Source organism: Salvelinus sp. IW2-2015, unplaced genomic scaffold, assembly GCF_002910315.2.
Source record: "Salvelinus sp. IW2-2015 unplaced genomic scaffold, ASM291031v2 Un_scaffold3566, whole genome shotgun sequence".
In the NCBI taxonomy this organism is placed as follows: domain Eukaryota; kingdom Metazoa; phylum Chordata; class Actinopteri; order Salmoniformes; family Salmonidae; genus Salvelinus; species Salvelinus sp. IW2-2015.
In genome coordinates this window covers 79,406-94,405 of record NW_019944845.1, presented here as the reverse complement: position 1 = coordinate 94,405, position 15,000 = coordinate 79,406, and the positions used below count along the sequence as shown (strand labels likewise).

Sequence of the window (15,000 nt, the reverse complement as noted above, 5' to 3'; positions counted from 1 at the left end):
ACAGGAGGCCAAAAAGATCATTAAGGACAACACCACCGAGCCACTGTCTGTTCCCCGCTATCATCCAGAAGGCGAGGTCAGTACAGGTGTGTCAAAGCTGTTTTCAGTGTCTCGATCCCAGCTATCTCAAGGCCATCAGACTGCTAAACAGCCACTAGCACTGAGGCTGCTGCCTATAGACATAGACTAGAAATTACTGGCCACTTTAAGAAATGGAACACTGGTCACTTTGATGTTTACCTATCTGGCATTACTCATCTCATATGTATATACTGTATTCTTATACTATTCTACTGTATTTAGTCCATGCCGCTCTGACATCGCTCATCCATATATGTATATATTCTTAATTCATTCCTTACTTAGATTTGTCTATTGGATATATGTTGGTAAGTTGTTTCTTGTTAGATGTTACTGCACTCTCGGAGCTAGAAGCACAAGCATTTCGCTACACCACAATAACATCTGCCAAACGTGTATGTGACATTCAATTTGATTTGATTTGAACCTGCACAACTTCCCTGGTTCCTGGCCTCATATCGCTAGCCGTAGCCAGCCAACATATCGTTTAACATGGTTATTTAACAACCAGTTATATTTTATGCTTAACATTGTATGAGTTGCTGTGGCAGCTGCACCACTCCTCCTCCACGCACTAGAGCTAAGCGATTAGTGCATTTTAATGTCGGGTTCGGTTCAATTATTTAAAAAAATATATATTTTTTGGTTTCCATTATTTATTTGACTATGCATTATGTGGGTTATATGCTGTAATATAACAAATAAAACAATTAGGGCAGTCCCTGACCAAATTTGTTGACAATAATCAACTGTTCTTTCGACCAATCGATTGAAATGATTAAACATCTTATGTGTTTAATCAAATCCATGATATCCACTGAGCTTGTCTTATGATTTAAGCGAACCGTTTAATGAAATAATTAAGACACACAAAATGACTAGAGGGAGTCCGACCGCACTTGATTTGATTCTGCCAGGCCGGGCTCAGACTTGCTGCTCTGTGTTAAAGAAAAATGACAGCGAGTGACTGTGTGACTAGCACTGGTTGTTTTCTCTCCTCCTGCTGCAGCGACCACCACAGAACATCAGCAGTGTTTATTGCGCTGTCTGTGTTGCTGAAGCTGCAACATAATTACAGCCATTTCTGACTGAAAAGTTATGTTACTGAAATCCCTAATTTGTTTAGGAAAAACATTCCCTCAACCCTTGCTCTCTTTACAAGACATATTTATTCATCGCATGCACTTGACAAATGGCCTGACTATAGGATATCATTATCACATCAATGAATTGGTTATAACAAACTCTGAACACCGTAACACAGAAATGGATGCAGAGGACATGACAAACTCAAACCGGGGGAATGTTTACGAGTTACTTGGGAGGAAAACGGGAAGTCAGATTTGTGGAATAAATGTGACTAGTTTTTGAAAATACTGGAGATCAAGAAAATTTGTTAAGGAGCAAGCGCTGTGCAGTTTATTAACAATATCATTTTTGGACTATTTGGAACAATGTAAATAACACAAATAAATTATAAGCTACCAGAGAGTCTGTAACGTTTAGTTTTTTTGGAAAGCCTTAATACAGCAAAGACTAAAAACATTATATATTTATAACACAGGCACATTTGGATTAATTATATGCCTATTTAAAAAAAAATTGTTGTTGTTGATTAATATATATATGCATTGGTTTATTGCCTTTCCCCAATTTCCGTGGTATCAATTGTAGTAGTTACAGTCTTGTCTATCGCTGCAACCTCCGTACGGACCGGGAAGCGAAGGTCGAGAGGCATGCATCTCCGAAACACTCAACCACCAAGCCGCACTGGGCTTCTTGACACAATGCCCATCCAACCGCGGAAGCCAGCCACAATGTGTCGGAGGTAAACACGTACACCTGGCGACCTGGTCAGCATGCACTGCGCCCGGCCCGCCACAGGAGTCGCTAGTGCGCGATGACGACAGGATATCCCTACCGGCCACCCCCTAACCCGGATGACGCTGGGACAATTGTGCGCCGCCCCTTGGGCCTCCGGTCGCGGCCGGCTGGACAGAGCTGGACTCGAAACCAGACCAATGCGCCACCTGGAGGCCCCTATTATAGTTGGTTTTTGCTCCATAATTTTCTTAGACAAGGCAAGACCTGTTTTCTCATTCCTGCCTTCGCTGCATTGTTCAACACCGATTGGCTGTTTAACTCTGCTGTTATGCCGCATAGCACATGTTTTGTGAACGGTGGCCTTTGTCCGGGCACGCTGATGTTTCAGAACCGCGGACAGCGACCGCTATCCAACGTGGGAGAGAGCGCAATAATGTTGCACTATTGTTCTGACTTAATATAATCCTATACCATTTCAGTAACACATGTCTTAAAATGGACTGTTCCATCTCCACGGCCTCCACAATGGATSAGTCCACTCATTGCGAATCAGACAGGTGTATTTAAAAAAAAGATAAAAAATTGGGTACCGCTCAACTAAAGCAATCTCGGGCGACCAACAGCCTAACAATCGACCAGTCGACTAAATGGGGTCAGCCTCATTAAATGCACTATGTATTATGTGGGTCAACTGCTGTAACACAGAATATATTTTTTCATGAAAGTCCCATGATGGTGGTGGCTGCCCATTACTGCTTATCACTTATTAACCACCATGTATTCACATTACTTTAAAATATTTCAGTTGTGTATATTACATTTGTTTATTTGATGACTTGATTATTTCATTCCAAGTCATCTCCTCTCTATAGAGCTGCTGCTGTCTGTCCTGTTGGTAGTGCTGAGCCATTTATTTTTTTCTGTTTTTAAACAACTAATTGACCGACACTGGTTGAATTATTATTTTAATTCCATTTCGTTCTGTTTTTTTTGTGAACTCAGTTCGCACATTGCACAGTTTCTCTAGAGATAAATTAGATCCAGCCTGAACTGTTTTATGTAGTAGGGAGTTGTAGTTTCCAATAGGCCAATATTCTATGTAGTTTAGTGCATAAAACATTGTAATTAACTACAATGGCCATAATCCATTGCTCATCTACTTGTCCGGTCTGTTTTACTCCTGCTACGGAAGAGAGTGAATAATACGCAATGGTGAGGTGATATAGAGAACAGCTGTTGCTTCACAAGGTATGTCTACCTGAACATACATGATCTAAGGGATTGATAGATGGTATTTAGCAGTCATGACTTATTTACTTTGAAGAACTACTAAAATAGTGATTGTTGACAGTCAGCATTGACAGCAGCTCTATAGAGATGAGATGACTTGGAATGAAATAATAAAGTCATCAAATAAACAAATGTAATATACACAACTGCAATATTTTAAAGTAATGTGAATAAATGATGGTTAATAAGTGATAAGCTGTAATGGGCCGTCACTACCATCATGGGACTTATTTACTTATTTATTTATACATTTATTTACTTATTTATTTTTATTAATCCGACCAATATCAAAAAGCACTAATCATTCAGTATTACCTGTTGAAAACGTCAACTCTCTATTACATCGCACAGTTCAGGCTTGATCTGATTTATCTCTACAGAAACTGCACATCGAGCTCACAGAAAACCCCAGAAATGTAACCGATGTTGGTCAATTAGTTTTAAAACCAAAAAATTACCAACATTTCGGTTCATTTTCAGCACTACCACACACACACCCCTATGCTGCACATCTGTTCTGAAGTGTGGAGTGTGTGGTTGCCTGTACTACACTGACACTTGGCTAAATGATATCCTAATAAGTTGAATTGACCCTATGTGGTGGTGTAAACCCAATCAGGACTGTAGTTACTTACACCAGTGTGTCCCCAAATGGTGGGTTTTTAGGGGTTCCTGGGTCAAGCTTTATGAACATTGTTTTATTAATTTGGTGGCTCCTAAATAAATGATTGTGTCACACTCACAACCCAAAAAGTTAATGTTCCATTGTATTGTCCGGTAGCTCTGATGAAACGTGGTTAGGCTACCTATGCCTGCCTGGAAGAGAAGTCGCTTTAAACCCCTGCTACACTTTTGAGTTGTTCCCAGGGGCGTGACTGTCTGCTCAGAACCAGCTGCTGGTGTCTGATGTCAAAAGCCAAGACTAGAGAGTAGCCTAAATGGAGGCCGGGAGTCTACGGGAGGGCTGCAAAGTTCAGAGGGCGATCTATAACCTTCAGTGCTATCAGATTATCTTGTATTTAACCTGTCGCTGTAAAATGCACTTTAAATAATGTGACTTAACCTAAGTGCTCTCTGACTTTAGTGAGGGTCTTTATTGTGTTTATCTCTGTATTTTATATAGCAATGACATGTAGCTTACGTCCATTGTAGAGTTATGGTAGTGAATTGCGTTCGGAGTTCATTGTGCAGTCGGTAGTGAATGGATGTTTGAATGGATCATTGTGCAACTGTAAATTCTCCACCACTATCAAACGCTGGGGGGAAATGCAACATCTCAAATGAGGCCAGTTAGGGATAGTCAAGGAAAGTGTTAAAATCCCTCAATGTACCGTCGCCCAATGTCCAACTCTGTACCGGACATACAGAGACGACAAGGCAGACGGTTTGTCTGTCAGCTGGGTCACGTTTGCTGAATGTTTTGCTGCGGAAAACAAAATCAAGCATTTCTTATTGCAGGTCATTATTTCTTAAGTGCAGGGAGTCCCTCTTTGTTTTGTCCGTTTTCTTCCATTTGGTGCCAAATGAATGACCCGGTTTAGAAACAGCTCTTTGGTTCTGTCCTGGGCTGTCGTCTTCCCCACTGACAGGCCGGGGTCCTTTGCAGCCCTAGTTCATCTTTCAGGGGTGAAGAGCTGTCGCTGGGCAGTAAGGCACCCTCACTCTGCTGCCTCTTTAGAGAGGGCTGCCAGGCCAGACGCTCTCTGCCTCAGTGTACACACTGATGCACATCTTACACACACACACCCCTCTAATAAACTGCCCAGCTGACACGAACACACACACAAATCCTCTCTAATAGCTCAGCACCCCACTCACTCACCAACTTCTCAGCGATACATGGCATAGTGTGCCACAGACCTGCTTTCCTTTGAAGTTGTGAAGCGGCACGGGGTCCTGAGTACGCTGAGAAGATTTAGCGCCGCAGATGGCAGCGGAGACAAAATAGGGTTTTATTTGACTTGAAAAAGCCCAATTCCCAGAAATTCCTCAAGCAGACCTGTGAAAAGAGCAGATTCCTCTCCTCACTCCCACTCACTCCTTYTCGCTCCCACTCAGCCCTGGAGAAAATGATGCCGGGAGGGAGGGTTATGAGGAGAGAGTAGAAGACTGCTCTCTCTTGGAAGTGTTGAAGATGAATAGACAGCCTGTATGAATGGATTTGTGATGGGTGTCGCCTTAGTGTTTTTCACAGGTTTTGACTTCCTGATGAGAGTTCTAGCCTCTCTAGCTAGACTGTGTCCCACACTCTGGTTCTTTATTTGTTTAGAAAACTATTAATGCTGAAATAGCTTTTTCCTGCTTAGCCACAAATGAAACCATACACCTTCTTTCTCACAATTTTGAATGGCCCGATTTAGCCTATAGCAGTGGTCCTGTTGTTGCCCTCGCACTACACACCTAATTTCAAATCATCAAAGCCTGATGGTGAGTTGATGATTTGAATCAGGTGTGTAGTGCTATGGCAAACCCCCAAAATGTGTGTCCCTTTGGGTTCCCCTGGACCAGGTTTGAGAACCACTGGCCTATAGTAAATTGATTCAGTGCATAAAAGCATAGTGTGTGTTGTCATGGGTTTGGCTGGCTCAAGTCATGTTTCTGAGGCCCATTATTACTGTGGTAGACCGCTCTGCCCCCCAGCCCTACAGAGCACCTTACAGCCTGTCAGCCAGTGTAGGCGGGACGGCGTCCCGGGTTTGATGTGAGTGTTAATGTGTGACAGATTATGCCGTGTATGTTTGATCCCTGGATGCCAGCCAATGTCTGTTTGTTTTGATCTGTACGCCAGTGGTTGTGTTCACTGTGTGTTAGGCCCGTCTTGAGAAATTGGCTCCAGACAAGCTTCTTCAGGCACATTGCTTACCTAGTGGGTGTTTCTTCCGTCCGGGCTCGGTGAATGGGCACCAACCCCTGGGTGGGTGAGCTATTCCACCCATGTTAGCATAGTGTACATACAGCCAGCGTAAAAACACTGCCTTCAGTTCCACCCGCTTCAGGGAAACGGGGGAACGGTCCCAGGCAGTGCGCTCGCTGTGCGGGTTAATGTATCTGCTGAAGGTGGAACTGATTAGAATGGGATGGAGGGGTGTGGTGGTGAATGGGGCACTACTGCAGATGTCCCCCCAAAATAGAGTGGGACCAACGGAGCCCTGCTGCACAGTATGGTTGTGGGGGTATCCAGATTCCGTACCTTTTTTATACAGTATTACCAGCTGTGCACTCAAGGTGTGCTATTTCCCAAGCTAGCCACCTTTAGATACACAGTTAGCAAACCAGTTGAATAATCTTAGATAACTTAGTTATAAGATATTCAGTTGAGAACAGAAGGGGCCGCATTCAGTTGAAAAAATCTGAGTTTTCAAGAGACCATAAAAAAATCAGCATTTTAAAGCATTTCACCTGCGTTTTTCTATTGAAAGTCAAGTGTTTTTTTTCATCAATAGAGTGATAAGGGTGGGCAACTAGTTTTTCTTAACACAAAATACATTAGTGGCACACATTTGACTGAAAATAGTTTATCAGATGACAACAGAACTGCAATGCTATTTCTTTAGCGATAAATTTATTTATAAAGCCCTTCTTACATCAGCTGATGTCAAAGTGACAGAATAGCTGTACAGAAACCAGCAGCCTCCCCAAGCAAGCAGGTGAAGGAGCACGGTGGCTAGGAAAAACTCCCTAGAAAGGCCAGAACCTAGGAAGAAACCTAGAGAGGAACCAGGCTTTGAGGGGTGGCCAGTCCTCTTCTGGCTGTGCCGGGTGTGGAGTATAAACAGAACATGGCCAAGATATTCAAATGTTCATAGATGACCAGCAGGGTCAAAATATAATAATCACAGTTGTGGTGTAGAGGGTGCAACAGAGTCACCCTCAGGAGTAAATGTCATGCTTGTCATCACCGATCATTGAGTATCTCTACTACTCCTGCTGTCTCTAGAGAGTTGGAACAGCAGGTCTGGGACAGGTAGCACATCCGGTGAACAGGTCAGGGTTCCATAGCCGCAGGCAAAACAGTTAAAACTGGCAGCGTAGCACGGCCAGGTGGACTGGGACAGCAAGAGTCATCATGCCAGGTAGGCCTGAGGCATGGTCCTAGGGCTCAGGTCCTCCGAGAGAAAGATAATTAGAGAGAGCATACTTAAATTCTCACGGACACCGGATAAGACAAGATAATAACTCCAGGTATAACAGACTGACCCTAGCCCCCGACAAATAAGCATAATAATGGACAGATCAGCCTAAATACTGGAGCTGAGACGGGAGGGGTCGGGAGACACTGTGGCCCGCCGACGATACCCCCGGACAGGGCCCAAACAGGCAGGATATAACCCCACCCACTTTGCAAAGCACACCCCACACCACTAGTGGGATATCTTCAACCACCAACTTACCATCCTGAGACGTAGCAGCCACCCTTTAGTAAATTAGCTGGCTTAGAATGTAAAAGCTTGGTACTTTTTGCAATAACAATGGGTGGCCATCATATTTCTAATGTCTATCATAGAAAAAATGTAGCCAGCTACATTTCCTGATGTTTTGTCCGAACTTAATCTTGCATTTTAACATTATCCCGAAAGTATCAGAAAAGTAGCCTACACATCAGTCAGAGAGCTATCTGGTGATCTAATGATGAGCGCAAAGATATTTCATTCGAGTGGAGAAGTGCAACTGAAGCATGAAATTAGTCCTTTTACATTCATGATTTGGTGCGAGCCCCGACTAAAGCTGAGAATTACAATAAGAATAATTTTAGAACTGCGTCTAGCAAGATATTTCTTTCTGAGTTTTATTTTCCCCTTTCTGGATCCTGGATTAATGTTACCCCAGATTAGTAGTGAATTTATCACGTTGCTGTGACTTTGCTCCATGTGCTCTTTGTGACTGGCTCAATTGAAATTTTGAGTGCTTAAAATCATACCGTTGGTATACTGCCCAAGCCCCTCTCCCTCACCTCTATCCTTCTTACCCCTCTTCATCTCTTCCTCTGCCTCCCCACATTACCTCTCCACCCCACCACTCTTCACCTCTCCCTCCCCTCTGCTCTCCTCTGAACACTCTGGGTCTGCAGGGTGCTAATACCTGAGTGAAACAGGCAGGATTTTGTCATCACGTGGGCATTTTTCATTTAAACCTTCGAGTCTGTCTGTTAAAGTGCGGCGGAGAAAAGAAACTGTCACCTCTCCCGCTCTCTGCAGCTCAGACCTCCTCTCAAAGACTGCTAGTTAACCCTGTCTCAGATTGTTCTCCCCTCGTTTTTCTTGATTGGCTGGCTGTGGTTTGTTCATAAAGGCGATTCAGCAAATGGATTGCAGCGCGCCACTAATTCTCCACATCTTGAAGTCATTACACCTCAGTCTTATAAAGGCAGATTAAGTTTTTACACCACAGTCTCTCCAATCAAAGCTGAACAAAACAAATGGGACGACTGATCTCCCCCCATTTTTGAAATTTGGCTTTAAATGTGATTTTAAAGGAAAGCATATCTGACTGGTGAGGTGTAGGTGTCCTGTTAAATTAGGCTCTCTCATCTCGCCGTGCGCGTGGCGTTGTCTTTTAACTGACACAAAAGGTCCCAGTATCTCTGATAGATTCTGACCATTGTAGCTGGTGATTGATTTTATTTTATGCATGGAAGAAATATACAAATAAATCTAATGCACCATTCAAATTTTATTGGTCACATACATCATGGTTAGCATATGTTTACTGACTAGTGTAGCGAAATGCTTGTTGCTTCATTCTGACAATGCAGTAATATCTAACAAGTATCTAACAATTTCCCAACAACTACCTAAATACACCAAATTAGATACGTGGATTGTAGATCAAAGAACTCTGTTACTTTAACTAAGAATATGATGGACTGAAATATGCGCCAATGGACACTACAAACTCCTTTGGGATTGCTGAGTGTGTTGACACGCTTTCAGGTTTTGGATATTTCTGGGATTATTCCCCACTCTTTTGAAGACAGGAATTGCCACTGTCACGTCATGATATGTGTGGATGTTATCAGGTCTGAGAGTGACTTATATAAAAGTACGCTAGCAAAGGAATATACATTATGAGATTGACGTACATGTTACCATGTAGTAAATCATTTTCAAAGTGGCGAAATTATTTCAAAGGTGGTTACTACTTGCTCTCTCTCATTTTCACTTAACCATATCATTCCGATGTCTCTCATGTATTATTCTAGGCTCAGCTCCGCCTCGTCAATCTCAGTGATTGCTGTTTAGCTCCCTGTCTCCTCCTCTATGCGTGCCTTGAGATGTCGGTTTCTCGTCTCTCGCGTCAGCTTTGAGCCACCTTTACTGACTTCCCTTCTGGCATGGTAAGTGGCGGAACAGGCAGTGGCTCGGGTGGTTGTGTCCTTGATGATATTTTTGGCCTTCCTGTGACATCGGGTGCTGTAGGTGTCCTGGAGGCAGGCAGTTTGCCCCGGTGATTGGTTGTGTGACCGCACCCACCCATCTGAGATAAGCCTCGCCTGTGGAAGGGGTGAGTGCCAGTACCAGCGGGATTGTGGCCCGAGGATGCCTGACTCTGACTTGTCGTACCAGAGCCTCCTATATGGGCAGCCACCGCCAAGGGTCCTGCCTCGGGCTTCAGGCAGACGAGCTTGTGTCAGTATCTTGAGACAACCTCTTGAGGGGTGTTAGGTGCCAAGCCAAGATTCTTCGCCCTTCATGAGGTTAAGAGGCTACGTAATGCGCCGCTCATTGTTGCGACGACACACTATTGTGGTGCGAACAATCCTTCCATATCTTGTCGCAGCTAGAGGTGTCAGATGCATGGGAAAAGGAACATAAGCATGTAAGCGACCGTATCGTCACTGAAAGTGGGAGACGGAATGCGATGTATGGAGAGTAATGGGGAGATTGCTCCCCTGGCAGGTTTCGCATGAAGGGCGAATATGGAATCATGCTCCTTCTGTTTATTGCAGAGGCATATTAGGTCAAGGAAAAGGAAGAGTAGTGAATTTGTGCAAGCAACAACACCACTGCCGAGGGCCCTCACCCACCTATGCAACGGTAGTAAGGCAAGGTCTGTCGGTAGTATGGGTATGAGGGGTAAGTATTTAGTCTGGAGATAAAACAGGAATTTCTTTCTCAGTGTATTCTTCATAGTCCTGCTATCGAAGAGAATTAGCTCCACGTCTATTTGTTTTGCTGCATGTTCTTGCGTGCACTCTACCTGTACTGAAGTTCACTCTCTTAGGTAAGCGCGAGTGAGCCAGCCCTATCAGTTAAATGGGTGGTTATGAACAGGGGTACAAGGATGTAGGGAGTGGACGACCCCCATGTTCCCTACAGTGATATTACATTTCACAATGGTTAGATGTATTCGCACGACCTCTCAGTTGCTCTCTTTTAGAGTGTGCTTCTAGCAGTCGGTAGTTGGGATCAGCAGATGTTGTTACACTTTACTACTTCCTAACCCTCGCCCTTCGGGCGGAGTCCCCGTACACAGTGGTTACCAATGTGCCACACCGAGAAATGTACACACAAGTAAGGTAGGATGTTTTGTAGTACACCCAAGAGGCCCCCTCCAAGGTTTTAATGTGTATATGCAGTTTGCCTGTGATGGGTACACTGATGGTGATTGAGAATAGTTGCTCATGGTCATACTCTAGGTGGGTTTCTTTTCTGATTATTTAGATTTTGCGATCCGGTACAACTACCTCTGTGTTTGATTTTCGAAATAAGGCGTGTTTTGTTTCTCCACCCAACTGATTTTTACACAAGATTTGCGCTAAGTATAAAATTAAATGATTCCCGTCTAAATATAGCAACCAATAATGATGAAAGTTTGTCCCACCCAAGAAATTCCTGACACATTTTCCCATTGAACTCTTTATTATATTAGTGACATACAGAAGTTCTTAAGATATTCTTTTTTATTATGATAGTGGGTACGTGATGGTCAACTAGTAATGCCTACTCTTGAGCTCGTAGGATAAGTTTTAGACGTATAGAGCATGAGATTGCTCATAGCTATGGTTAGATTCCATTTTTCCTGTGAATGGATTCCACAGGCTCGTGCCTCCACCCAAGGGTTATCGCTACCGCACACGTCACTAAACTGCAGTGCCTCCGATCCTTCACTATCCCCCTATGCCTTGCCCAGCAGGAGTTAGACTCCTTTGGAGAGATAGTGGTGCTTGTCTTGATAGCCTAAGCGCTGCTTTTGGCTGTCGCAAGATGGCGGTGCAACAAGGTCCTCTAATACTAAGCTTGTCGATATAGGCTCCCTCCGAGCTCTCGCGTCACTGTCCCTATTTGCTGCCCTACTGTGAAGCGGGCGTTGGCTCTTTGCAGAATAGCTAGTCTGTCAGGCCAGCAGCGTATATCTCTGGACTTATACGACTGCTGCGTAGACGCTGTGCCCGTGACGTCGTTTGTCCGCTCCATATGGCGTGATGTTGTTATCCCGCTGTTGTGTAGGTCGGAACTCTTATTAAATCTAATCATGTGCCACCGAGGAGATGTGGCGCCACAACGATCTATGTGCTGTTCTACCCGTTCCACGCTGCGCTGCGGAGTCGGGTGGTATCAGGACTGAGAGCGAAGTGGTATGGACTGGGCCCCTCTAGGCTACAGAGGGAGACAAGTTCACTCCTCTCTCCGAAAATCCTAGCCCACACTGATTATAGCTGTGCTGTTGGCATGTCTCACTAGAACACTGTGACCTAAAGGTACACAGACTTTCGTCACAGTAAGTCGAAATATATGAGAGCGAGTCTTGACCATTCAGAATGGGTATCTGCCTTACTCGATGGCTCGTCTATTGGCTTCAGTCTAACGTTGTTGTATCCACAACATCATCCTACGGACTGGCTTCTTACTCATCACTCTTCCTCAACTCGTCTGCTCAGCGCAATGCATTTGAGGCCCCTCATTTCAGGCTTGGCTTCACTAGACTGTCTGCTGTCATATGCAACAAGGCTGAGGTAGACTGTTTCAGTGAAGCTGAGCTAGAGAAGTCTCATTCTAACCCGGCTTGAGTCCAGGCAGATCAGTAGGCAGGGCAAATGAAGCTCGTCAGTGGAGGTTGTAATGTCTGATCTACGGGAGTGGTTTTAAAACTGGTGAGCCGTAGACCTAGCAGGTGAGTCTTGCTTACCTCAATCTCAAGACGCACGGTTTCGTAGGAACACTGCGAGTCTCTCAACCTTTGTTCTACTTTGATCCTGCGAGCGATCTCTTGGTGCGCCCCTCGCACCGCTACGGTCTCCGCTTGCCACGGCTACTTTCACTTTCGATCCAGGCGTCTGAGACCCAGAGTTAGTCGTCGCGCCCTCGCTACTTGTCGTGAGACCGAGAGTGAGTACTTCCGCCGTCTGCTTATCCTGTCTGCGCGACCAGACGTGATGCTGGCAATGCTGGCCCATGTTCCTCTCGTACTGCCTCTGTCACCTGATGAGCAGCCATTGCCCAGTCATCAGCTCAGTGCGTGTCAAACGCTGAGAACTGGTCTTCTAGCCTCTCAAGGTTGGAGTGTGTCTAACAGAGGATGTTAAGCTTCCAGTCGTAACAAGGACCAGGGTGAATCATCATGTCGTGGCACCGGACACAACTTCAGCTAATACTAAACCTGAGGACTCTCAGGATTTTTGATGACTCAAAATTACAAAGTATTTTCAAATCGTTCTCCTTTTATCCGTCCTTGCTGCACTTGGCATTCTGCTGTCTCCTGGATGGTTATGGCTGTCTTCCGCCTCCATGCTGAAACTCTTATACAACATAAAGGATTTGTACAAGCTGGTGCGACTTGCGATTGACATGGCGCTCTATCAGACCATTAGTCTGGATCACATTATAACACGCCGGTCCTTCACTTTACATGGTGACAAACTGTGCAAATACTCTCTCTTTGTCGGCTTTGACCTCTCACTTTACATACTCTCATGTCTGTAACATGTGAGACTGACCTGCGTGCCTCACGAAACAACCATATTGAAGGGGTTCTGAGGAGTATCTCACAGAACGATGCTAGTGCCGGATCTTACAGGGATTAAAGATATCAATTACATTTGTTATAGTCCTAAGTCTAGAAAGACTCCGCCACCATTTCTCGGACGCCTCCTGTGTCTTGTTCGGATGAGTGCGCTATATGGTGCTTCATGGAAATGGCACGAACTGGCAGAGAACATTGGGTAATGGCAGGAACATGGGTTCAATTCCTGGGACCACCTATGACTAAGTATTTTTGGAAAAAAGCGTCTACTAAATGGCAAATATTGGTATTATTATTCAGTGACTGTCGGCCAAATTAATAAAGGGGTTAAGTAGTGTCAAGYTCAATCCCTAAACTGCCCGTAAATCTTCATTTGAGTTCTCTGACAGCACTGGTCTCTCACTAACAGACTATCCCATTACAACCTGACAACCTGTTYAGGCGCTCCTACTCTGGAAGAGGGAGGATCTCTCCAACTGGAGAACCTGACAGTCAAGGCACTGCGCTGGGCGTGCGACGGTTTGCCTCTCATGCCATTGTTATCTTTTTCTGAGCGTGCACACACACCCTTACGTGCAGGACCTTGACATGAGCATGTGATTTGGACTCTAGGCCTCATTAGTGCTCTCTATTTGTGTGTTGTGTTTACTCAGCGCTCAGAGTTCATTCCTCCCAAAGGCCCTAGCCAGCCACAAGAATGCTCCCTGCTGCTYTGGAGACTGGAGAGGAGGGAAGCCCATAGCCCAGGCTCTTGTATGTCAGTCACCCTTTTCTGCATACACGCACATAATTATTWTTGAGTTCCCCTCAACTCYCTGGTCAGTCCAGCCCTGGGACGGGTTCACTTGGACGAAAATGCTCCAACTGAGTGAAAGAGGGAGGTGCTATAAGAACTTGTCCAATATGTTTTTTTGTTTTTGTTTTCATTATCTATTGCAGAACGTTTTGCTACCGGGTGCCCTAATGAACACGACCCAGGCCTCAGTGCCGATTCATTTCAGGCACAGCTTCACTATGTGACTGACTTCTCACTGCTGTCAGACACAACAAGGCCAGAGTTGTCATGAAGTGGTTCAACTGTTCCCTTGGAGAACCTCCTCACCTACTCAACCCCTCTTCAGCACTACTACAGTTAATGAGGCATGGTATTGTTAGCCTATTAGTTGAAACGCAGTGCAACCTCTCCCCTCAGACATGTATGASACAAAAACAACTTCCTAACGGATACAATGAAGTCATTGTCRTTGTCATGTATCAGTTATTGATGGGGTATACAGCGGTTATTACAGCAGAGAGACAGTAATGTGTTGGGGCTGTGGAGTTGGGATGGTAAGGTGTGAGAATGGGCTACACGGCAGGGTGTTTGTTAGTCGTTAATAGCTGGCTTTTGCACCAAAAAAATTTAAACAGATAAATAAAATGGGCACCGGCGAATGTACACCTTATTTCAACTAGGCAAGTCAGTTAAGAACACATTCTTATTTTCAATGACTGCCTAGGAACGGTGGGTTTAACTGCCTTGTTCAGGGGCAGAACGACATATTTTTACCTTGTCAGCTCGGGGATTCAATCTTGCAACCTTACGGTTAACTAGTCCAACGCTCTAACCACCTGCCTCTCATTGCACTCCACGAGGAGCCTGCCTGTTACGCGAATGCAGTAGAAGCCAAGGTAAGTTGCTAGCTAGCATTTAACTTATCTTATAAAAAAAATCAATCAATCAATATCACTAGTTAACTACACATGGTTGATGATATTACTAGTTTATCTAGCGTGTCCTGCGTTGCATATAATCGATGCGGTGCGCATTTGCGAAAAAGGACTGTCGTTGCTCCAACGTGTACC

General features: G+C 44.7%; 1 protein-coding gene across 2 annotated transcripts in view; it reads left to right on the top strand.

Moving 5' to 3' along the window:
* LOC112076090 (histone lysine acetyltransferase CREBBP) overlaps positions 1–15,000 on the top strand; it is a 36,879-nt gene that overhangs the window by 2,048 nt on the left and 19,831 nt on the right. The window lies entirely within an intron of this gene.